The sequence below is a fragment of the Pelmatolapia mariae genome, unplaced genomic scaffold (genome assembly GCF_036321145.2).
Source record: "Pelmatolapia mariae isolate MD_Pm_ZW unplaced genomic scaffold, Pm_UMD_F_2 NODE_ptg000877l+_length_119450_cov_1, whole genome shotgun sequence".
NCBI classification, from domain to species: domain Eukaryota; kingdom Metazoa; phylum Chordata; class Actinopteri; order Cichliformes; family Cichlidae; genus Pelmatolapia; species Pelmatolapia mariae.
Window position 1 is genome coordinate 45698 of NW_027052551.1, and position 10681 is coordinate 56378.

Genomic DNA, 10681 nt, shown 5'->3' on the forward strand with positions numbered 1-10681 from the left:
CTCACCCTCTCTTTTTTTCACATAATGATATTATAATATATCGTCGCATGGCCACAATATGGAGGGATTGGAGCATAGCTGAGCCACTGTGTGAGAGCTGAGCAGCGAAAGGAAATTAAGTGAGGGTAGAAATGACTGAAAGATTAATAGGCTCTGTTTTGAGTTTTGTTCAAAAAAGAATGACTTCATATAGGAAAAAATATATATATCACATATGCAGGACACCTTAAACTAGTTTTTTAATTAAGCAGCAAGGCAGAACAAAGTCGGGGCTGTATCAAAACATGAGGACTAAACCCCAGTTCAACCAGACCCAGAACTGATCCGGAATTAAAACAGGACTACAACAGTTCAAAATCAGGACTACTTAGGACTTAACCAGGACAGAACCAGAATCAAAACTAGATGATAGTAGCATTAAAAATCATCATAGACCTGCACTACACTTATTTTTTAATTCTACCAAAGTACACTATTTAGATTCAGAAAAGTTAATATAATTATTTAGCCTTGTTGTGCAAACAAGCCTGCATAACTTAATAAATATAGAATTTGAAAAGTAACAAATGGTATCTAAAAAGTTACACTAGGTACTAGATACATGTTTTGATGAGTTTTGGCAAACAACCATTTGACTAACATGTGTGTCTCACCTGCTCTTGTTCCATCTCTGTTCTGTCCTCATTCTCCATCTCCCTCTCTGTTCCTCTCTGTTCCTCTCTCCCCCTCTCTGCTCCTCTCTCTCCCTCTCTGCTCCTCTCTCTCCCTCTCTGCTCCTCTCTCCCCCTCTCTGCTCCTCTCTCCCCCTCTCTGCTCCTCTCTCTCCCTCTCTCTCCTCTGCTCCTCTCTCTCCCTCTCTGTTCCTCTCTCTCCCTCTCTGTTCCTCTCTCTCCCTCTCTGTTCCTCTCTCTCCCTCTCTGCTCCTCTCTCTCCCTCTCTGCCTCTCTGTTCCTCTCTCTCCCTCTCTGTGCTGACAATCAAACCAAACACCAACATCATCAAATATACAGTGGAAACCCGATATTTACATACTCTTCAGATAAAAACAAACACTTTTTTAATTGTAACATCAAATCAGACTAAATGTTTATTTTTTTTAGATTGATAAATATAAAAAACATATTTGTTAACTTTAAGAGTAAAGAGAGAAACTATCTGTATTTCTTAATTGCAAATGGCACCAAACTGTATTGAAAATTGAGCCACACTTATGGAGCTCCACAATTCTTTTCCTGGTGTTTTGGTTGATATCTCTTGATTTTCCCATGTCAAAGAAACAGGCTCTGTGTTTTGGGGGTGCCTTACGCTGTATCTCAATTCAGGGTCTGCAGCCTTAAAGGCCGCATTTTAAGGCCAATTACGTCACAGCAATGCGACGAAGGCTGTCCCAATTCGAAGGCTGCTCGAAATGCGGCCCTCAAATGCGTCCTTCACTTCCCTGAATTTTAAGGATGTTGCGGTGTAGACTTCATGGCCCAACATATCCCAGACTTCATAGCGCGGCGGTGGGTGTGGATAATTTTGCCGAAAAAAACGGTGGAAGCGGAGCGGCTGAAGAGTAAACTTTTAAAAGTAAGTACTGAATAATATGTCACTTATTTATGTGCAAATGTTTAATAATGAAGAACATTAACACATTACTGTTGGCCACATGTCGGCAAAGTTATGTGATATTAGCGATGTTTGTACTTTCAGCATTAACATGGTTTTAAAGCCTTTACTTATATAATATAGTGTCAATATTTGTCTCTCATATATGATACATCTATATATACACTGTCAAAGATACTTGTCTTTAAGTGAAGATTTAAGGTGACAGGAAATATAAATAAATGCAATTTGAATCTTTACTGAAGCTCAGTATTTGACACAGAGTTCAAACTCACTGCTGTAATAACTAATAATGGTTAATATAATAACTATAATATTGGCCATATTGTATTTACATTACCAAAGTGAGATGACTTTAGTCTCATGAACAACATTAGCTAATTGTTTTTTACTAGTTAATCTTAAAATGACTGTTCAGTACAGAAATGAAGCCCAACAATCATGTTTTACAGTCCTGTGGTCTCAGCCTCAGATACTTATCAAATCACACAAACCTCATGTAGAAACAAATAAACAAAATATGTTCTCCTTCATTTCTGTCAAACAAAGCTGCATGAAACGTTTCCAGCTGTTAGTATCATGGTTGCTAGGCAACCTGGGCAGCGCGACGGAGGCTAGACCGTCCCATTTCACAAGCCTACAAGCCCCGCACTTCCGGCCTTAGAGGTCTTTGAGTACGCGGCCCTTGAGGACCATTAAGGCTGTGTACTTTAAGGCTGCAGACCCTGAATTGGGATACAGCCTTATATGCATCCACAGCTGTGCCACCAATTTACTCACATGGACTCTACTAACCTATCAGAAGCTTACTTAAGCTCAGAATGGAATCGTCTGGAGTTTTCTTATTAATTAACAATAAACTTAGTGTATATATACTCCTAAATTTGATGAAAGTGATTAAAATAGACAGTTAATTTCCTGGTGTTCTGTTTGATATCTCTTGATTTTCCCATGTCAAAGAAACAGGCTCTGTGTTTTGGGGGTGCCTTAGGCTGCATCCCAATTCAGGGTCTGCAGCCTTAAAGGCCGCATTTTAAGGCCGATTACGTCACAGCAATGCGACGAAGGGTGTCCCAATTCGAAGGCTGCTCGAAATGCGGCCCTCAAATGCGTCCTTCATTTCCCTGAATTTTAAGGATGTTGCGGTGTAGACTTCATGGCCCAACATATCCCAGAATTCATAGCGCGGCGTTGGGTGTGGATAATTTTGCCGAAAAAAACAGTGGAAGCGGAGCGGCTGAAGAGTAAACTTTTAAAAGTAAGTACTGAATAATATGTCACTTATTTATGTGCAAATGTTTAATAATGAAGAACATTAACACATTACTGTTGGCCACATGTCGGCAAAGTTATGTGACATTAGCGATGTTTGTACTTTCAGCATTAACATGGTTTTAAAGACTTTACTTTCAAATATACGCCGTTCAATAGTCGACCTTAATCTCACAGAGAATGTGATGATTTTATGGATAATTAAAGTCAGTCATATATCCACAAACACAACAAGCTGAAAGTCAGTGATGCTGCTCGGTTTGCAGTCCTGAATATCACGGCGCAAGCAGGATTCACTGCACTGTTAATGTTAGCTATGTTATATTGCTGCCTCTGTTTGGTTAACAATAAACTTAGTGTATATGTACTCCTAAATTTGATGAAAGTGATTAAAATAGACAGCTCTCTCTTTTTATTCTGACATTTAACTAATTCAAATTCAAAAGATATTTCAACATTTATTTATCTAAAACAAAACAAGTTTACTCTAAATTGATGTTTAACAGTAAAAAAAAAAGAAAAAAGTTTTTATGTTTTCTCCCTAAAGTGTATGTAAATATCTGGTTTCAACTGTGAATATACTGCTGTGTACTGAAAATTCTCTTGTTTTGCATAGAAATATACTGAACAACACACAAAGCATAATATATAAAATAAAATCTACCTGAGTTTTTTCTTTGAAAGAAGCTCCTTATGTCCATTGTTGTGTTCATCAGTACATAACTGAAACCGGTTTAGAGAGCTTTGTTTAGCCGTGGAAGGTAACAACTGAAAATATGAAATAAACACACATGTAAGCTAAGACTCTAAAAAAAAACAGCATTGTTGTTGTTCGGCTTTTCATTTCACCATTTGTTGATTCACTCGAAGAGCAAGTAATGTAACATGGGTCAAGTGATCAGTTTGATATCAATCTTTTGTGATACACCGTCATATTTACATTATTTGGACAGTACGAATGATTTGCTTTGGTACCTGCTCGAACTTAAGCTCTCCTCTGTCTGCAGCAAACTCGCAGGCAGCAGCTTCTCCCCCCTCGCTCACATGGGTGCTGTGCTCAGTCGCCCAGTGCCTGAGCTCGGACCATACCAAAATTAGGGGGAATTTACGACGGTGCGCTATGTGCTTCGTGTGTTGTTTTTGTTTTATACAGTTGTCAGTCAGGCATCTAACTAACAAATTACACTCCAAAAGACCCCATGCTTCTGAAAAAAATTAATAAATGAAAAGTAAATAACTGAGGAAGTAAAAAAAAAATTAGAAAAAAACTGTAACAATGATAAATAAATAAGTAATTAAATAAAATGGGGAGGTGCACGCGGAGGGGGAGGTATAAAATTAAGATCAATTAATTTTTAAGAATTTTAGAAATGGCTGCCAAATCATGCAAAAAGGAAAATCGCTCCAGTTTCCCTTTCCTGCCAAATCTTATCTGTTCCACCCCGGCCACAGACACCATCTCATTAAGCCACCTCTTAAAACACGGGGCCGAAGGAGACTGCCACTGTAAAAGAATAAGTTTCTTTGCAGCAAGCATACCCATTGTGATTATCTGTTTTTGTGAGCAGGAGAAGGATTCAATTGAGGCAGAAGATCCAAGTATAGCCAATGTTCCATCCAGTGGTACTTTTTTCCTAAATTGGTTTGAAAGCCACGTAAAAATCTGGCACCAAAAAGTATTCAAGACTGGGCAGTGCCAAAATAGATGTGCAAGGGAACCTTCATCAGTGTTACATTTATCATATAATACAGAATTATAAATGCGGTTAAGCTTGAGTTTAGAAAAATGTAGTCTGTGAAAGACTTTAAACTGGATCAGTTTGTAACTGGCATTTATCGAGCCTTTCTGAATACTGGACAAGCAGTTTGACTATTGGTCCTCAGACAGAGGGACACCGAGGTCTTCAGCCCATGTATTCCTAATTCAATCGAAATCTACTGAAATTGAAAAGCACAAACAAACTGGGATATCAGATGTTTAGAGTTTGCTTTCAGAATTGTTTCAAGGTAAGTATTTCCAACAGCATTTCCAAGAAGTTCAGTTTATAAAGGAGTTTTGGATTTTTAGGAATCTTAAGGCCAAGATAAGTAAAGGATATAGTCACTAATTTAAATGGGAGTGAGCTGAGAAACTTTGGGCATAGGTTATCTGTTATCAGCATGAATTCAGATTTGTCCCAATTAATCATATATCCTGATAAAGTGTTTAATGCAATTTAAAAAGTTAGGAAATGAAATTTCTGGTTCGGAAAGACAGATCAATAAATCATCTGCATACATATTAACAAGACTTTCAGCATTCCCAAATTTGACTCCCTGTATACCTGGGTGGTTTCTTATGTTAATAGCAAGGGGCTCCAGAGCTATGTCAAAAAGAGGTGAGAGAGGGTCCCCCTGTCTCACTCCACATTGTAATTTAAAGGGGGAGGATTTATCTGCATTGGTGAGGATGCAGGACACCGAACACAGGTAAATCATTTTAATCCAATCCATGAAGAATTCCCTGAAAACAAATTGTTTAAGGGTCTCAAATACATAAGACCATTCAATCTGATCGAATGCTTTTTGGGCGTCAAGAGAGAGCATAGCTATTTTTGCCTCTTTTCCATAACTTGAAAAAATTGTATTTAGTAATGAACGGATGTTATTAAATGACCATCTACCAGGAATAAATCCTGTTTTGTTGGGGTGTATAGTTGTTGAAATGTGTTTGTTTAATCTTGTAGCTAAAACTTTGGTTATGATTTTATGATCACAATTTAAAAGAGCAATGTGTATGTAATTTGCTGGGTCACCTTCCTCCTTTCCAGTTTTGTGAAGCAAGCAGATATTTGCATCATAAAGTGAAGTTGGTAACCTTTTATTTTTAATGGAGTCGTTTACCATCCTAAGCATGAGAGGGATAATTTTGTTTTGAAAGGCATTATAGAATTCATTACCAAATCCATCTGGACCAGCTGTCTTTCCAAGCGGTAGGGCCTGAATTGCTCTTAAAATATGGTTTTCAGAGACAGGGGAATCAATTTCGTCTCTCAGGGCTCCATCTAGTTAGGGAATAGAAAATTCGGCAAAGAAATTGCAGAAGTCACTTTGAGAGGGTTTAATTTTACTAGAATACAAGTTTTTGTAGAATTTGGTGAAACAAGAGTTAATTTCCTTTGGATTGGTGCTTACTTTACCGGATATTGTTTTCACTTTTTGGATTGCTCGTTTTGCTTGTTCTCCTCTAAGTTGATTTGCCAACAGTTTTTCTGGTTTGTCACGATATTCAAAATGTCTCTGTTTGAGCTTCAAGTGAAGATTGCTTTATTTAAAATTGTGTTGTAGTCATACCTTAATTTCAAAATTTCATTGAAGTCAGTTTGCAACAAGGATGATCTATATACTTCTTCCAGTTCAGGAAGCTTTTTTTCTATTTCTCCTTTTCTCCAGTGTTTTTTTTTCTTGGAAGATTCGAAGGAAATAATGTGACCTCTCATCACAACCTTAAAAGTCTCCCATAGAATAGAATCAGAAACTTCCCCATTATCATTAGTAGCAAGGTACATATCTATATTTGCATTGAGATATTTAATAAATTCTTGTTCATTCAGAAGTGAAGGGTTAAAACGCCAATTATAATTCTTGGTCAAAATGTTTTTGAAGACCATTGAAACCGGGCTATGATCAGATATTACAATATTATGGTAATTTGAATCAACTACCATGGGCATCAGCTCAGAGGATATCAAGAAATAATCAATTCTAGTATAAGTTTTGTGGACATGAGAGAAAAATGAATAGACCCTCTCAGTGGGATGTTGTAAACACCAGATGTCAATTAAATTTCTGGTTTTAATTATGTCGTTCAGAGTTTGCACTGACCTAATATTTGGAGGGGCTTTTGTGGATAGTCTGTGTCAAGATAGCAATTGAAGTCACCACCAGTAATAATGTTGGAGGCAACCGTAGGTATTAAGTTGAAAACTTTCTTTAAAAAATCGGGGTTGTCAACATTTGGAGCGTAGATGTTAAGCAAGGTTATCGGTAGTAAATTAATTTGACCGGTAACTATGAGGTATCTGCCATATGGGTCAGCAATCACAGAGTCTGAACAAAATGAAACATTCTTTTTAAACAGAATCGCAACTCCTCTGGCCTTGCTGGTAAAAGGAGCTTGATACACTTGAGATATCCAGTTTGCACTGGGAGTCCCCCAGCAGCCTACACCTATTGCAGGATAACTAAGGGAGGAATCAGGGTCACCTGATTCACTGATTAAAGAAAATAAGAACGACCCTAGGTTTCTCTTGACCTTGTAGTACCATATCACCCTATTAGAGCACTTCGCTCTCACACTGCAGGCTTACTTGTTGTTCCTAGAGTATTTAAAAGTAGAATGGGAGGCAGAGCCTTCAGTTTTCAGGCCCCTCTTCTGTGGAACCAGCTTCCAGTTTGGATTCGGGAGACGGACACTATCTCTACTTTTAAGATTAGGCTTCAAACTTTCCTTTTTGCTAAAGCATATAGTTAGGGCTGGACCAGGTGACCCTGAATCCTCCCTTAGTTATGCTGCAATAGACGTAGGCTGCCGGGGGATTCCCATGATGCATTGAGTTTTTCCTTTCCAGTCACCTTTCTCACTCACTATGTGTTAATAGACCTCTCTGCATTGAATCATATCTGTTATTAATCTCTGTCTCTCTTCCACAGCATGTCTTTATCCTGTTTTCCTTCTTTCACCCCAACCAGTCGCAGCAGATGGCCCCGCCCCTCCCTGAGCCTGGTTCTGCTGGAGGTTTCTTCCTGTTAAAAGGGAGTTTTTCCTTCCCACTGTCGCCAAAGTGCTGCTCATAGGGGGTCATATGATTGTTGGGTTTTTCTCTGTATCTATTATTGTACGATCTACTGTGCAATATAAAGCGCCTTGAGGCGACTGTTGTTGTGATTTGGCGCTATATAAATCAAATTGAATTGAATTGAAAAAAGTTAAAAACTGGCTATTGAGCAATTCCCTCATTCTCAATGATAAGGAAATTCGATAGTCCCATTCGTCGGGCTGAACTAAATGGTTTATTTGGGCCCTTTGCTGACTCTCTTTCTGATGCTGCGAGGAACCTGGGTGTTGTCGTGGACAGTTCCTTTAAGCTGGACAAACATGTTTCCTCTGGAGTTAAATCCAGTTTCTATCAATTACGTCTAATCTCTAAGGCCAAGCCCTACATACCACATAAGGACCTTGAAAAACTTATTCATGCCTTTGTTACATCCAGATTAAATTACTGTAATTCCCTTTATACTGGTCTCCATTCTGCCCTTATTCCCAAACTGCAGCTTGTTCAAAATGCTGCTGCGCGTCTCTTAACTGGGACTGGTAGGTTTGAGTCTTTTACTACAGTTATTTCCAACCTGCACTGGCTCCCCATTAAATATCGCATTGATTTAAAAATCTTATTGTTCACTTTTAAAATCATAAATAATACCGCGCCCAGCTATCTTACTGATCTCCTCAGCTTTAATACCCCAAGGAGAGCGCTTAGATCAGCAGGCCAAATGCTCCTGGTACGACCTAGATCTCGGCTTAAGACCAGAGGTGACCGTGTATTTGCCTCTGTTGCACCCTACCTCTGGAATAATCTTCCTCAAGCTATTTGCACGTCTGATTCAATTCAATCTTTTAAATCTCGATTAAAATCTTATTTATTTAGCCTAGCCTTGCCGGGAAGGTGGGAAGGCTGTAAGGGTATTTTATCGTTTTGCTCTGATTAAATCTTATAAGGATTTAGCCTTTTGGCTTGTGCCTACTGTGTGCCTACTGTGCCTGGTGTATATTGGATAGTTATGTCTCCCACCTGTCAGTATATTTGTATTTGTTATTACTCTTAATTGATTCCGTTCTTTGGATCCTCTACCAGCCTGGGCTATAAAGGAACTGTGGTCAGTATTAGGACCCTACATTCTGTTTCTTTTAAATACTTCATTGACGGCCGGAGTCTTCCCTGAATGTTTTAAATCAGCTGTGGTAGTGCCAATCTTGAAAAAGCCTGGACTGGACGTTGGCATGGTTGCAAACTATAGACCCATCTCACATCTGTCTTTTTTGTCTAAGGTCTTTGAAAAAGTTGTTTTTAAGCAGCTCACTGAGCATCTGTCAACTAACACTCTGTTTGAACCATTTCAGTCTGCTTTTAGACCAAATAACTCCACAGAAACAGCTTTAATCAAACGATCTGTTGGTAAATGCAGACAATGATAGCACTTCAGTTTTAGTACTACTAGATCTAAGTGCTGCATTTGACACTGTGGATCACTGTATTTTATTGGATAGGCTTGAACATTTTATTGGAGTTACAGGAAATGTTTTATCGTGGCTGAGATCTTACTTGTCTGGGAAATCTCAGACTGTTAGTTTTAAAAATGATCTCTCCTGTGACCTGTGCAGTGGGGCATGGGGTGCCTCAGGGCTCTGTACCTGGCCCATTGCTGTTTTCTCTGTATCTGCTGCCTCTTGGTGTTCTTTTATGTTCTTTTAATGTAACTTTTCATTGTTATGCTGATGACCTGCAGCTTTATGTTCTTTAACCATTGGAAATTGTGCTAAAGTGTCTAAATTAGAATCGTGTCTATCTGCAATTAGGGGCTGGTTATCGGATAATTTCCTGCTTCTTAATACTGATAAGACAGAGTTGATGGTCACTGGACTACAAAAATTTCAATACTTGTCCCAAAATTTCATCTTGAAAATTGATGACTATGTCATAAATTGCAGGGAAAAGGTTAAAAAGTTGGGCGTGTGGTTTGACATGGTGCTCTCTTTCGAGTCTCATGTAAAAGAGACAACAAAGATCGCCTTTTATCATTTAAGAAACATAGCCAAAATCAGACAAGTTTTATCAAGCAACACTGCAGAGGTTCTTCTCCCCGCATTTGTGTCTTCACGTATTGATTATTGTAATGCTCTCCTTTCTGGGCTACCAAAGAAAAGTTTTAGAGGTCTACAGATGGTGCAAAATCCAGCTGCTCATATTTTAACTAAAACTGGAAAATTTGAGCACATTACCCCTGTATTGAAATCCCTTCATTGGCTACCTTGTCAGGTTCGAACAGATTTTAAGGTCCTGCTGCTCTCCTACAAGGCTTTAAATGGTTTGGCACCTTCATACCTCTTTGATCTTTTGTACCCTTATGTTCCATCCCGTGCAGAATCCCGGATTCTGGCCTTTTAAAAGGCCTTTTCATGCCCCATTTTTCTGGAACAACCTCCCTCAAGATATTAGGCAGGCATGCTCTGTGGAGGTTTTTAAAGCTAAGTTAAAGACCCACCTGTTCACTCTATCCTACATGTCTTAATTCTTTGCCTTTTAGGTTTTAACGTTTTTATCGTTTTTAACTTTTATTATGTTTTTAACTTGTTTTTGTGTTTTTAACTTGTATTTGGTATGTATCATTTTTATTTATTTATATCTTTATTTTCAAATAGCTGTACAGCACTTTGTCTGAAAGCGCTTTATAAATAAAGTTATTATTATTATTATTATTATTATTATTATTATTATTGTTATTATTCTGTGAAGCACTTTGGCATACCTCTGGTTTTTGAATGTGCTATATAAATAAATTGTATTGTCTGGGTGTTGGGGACAGCAGTCTCACAGATACACCCAGAGCTCCTTTTTACGGAGCACCTCCCCCGCCTCCTCTGAGGTTGTACTGAAACATTTTCAAGTACTGTAACCCAAGAGATGCAATCTCTGTCTATAAAGTCTCTGTCAGACTGTATAATTCTTTGCTGTTGCTGTTTGTAATGATATATCTAAAG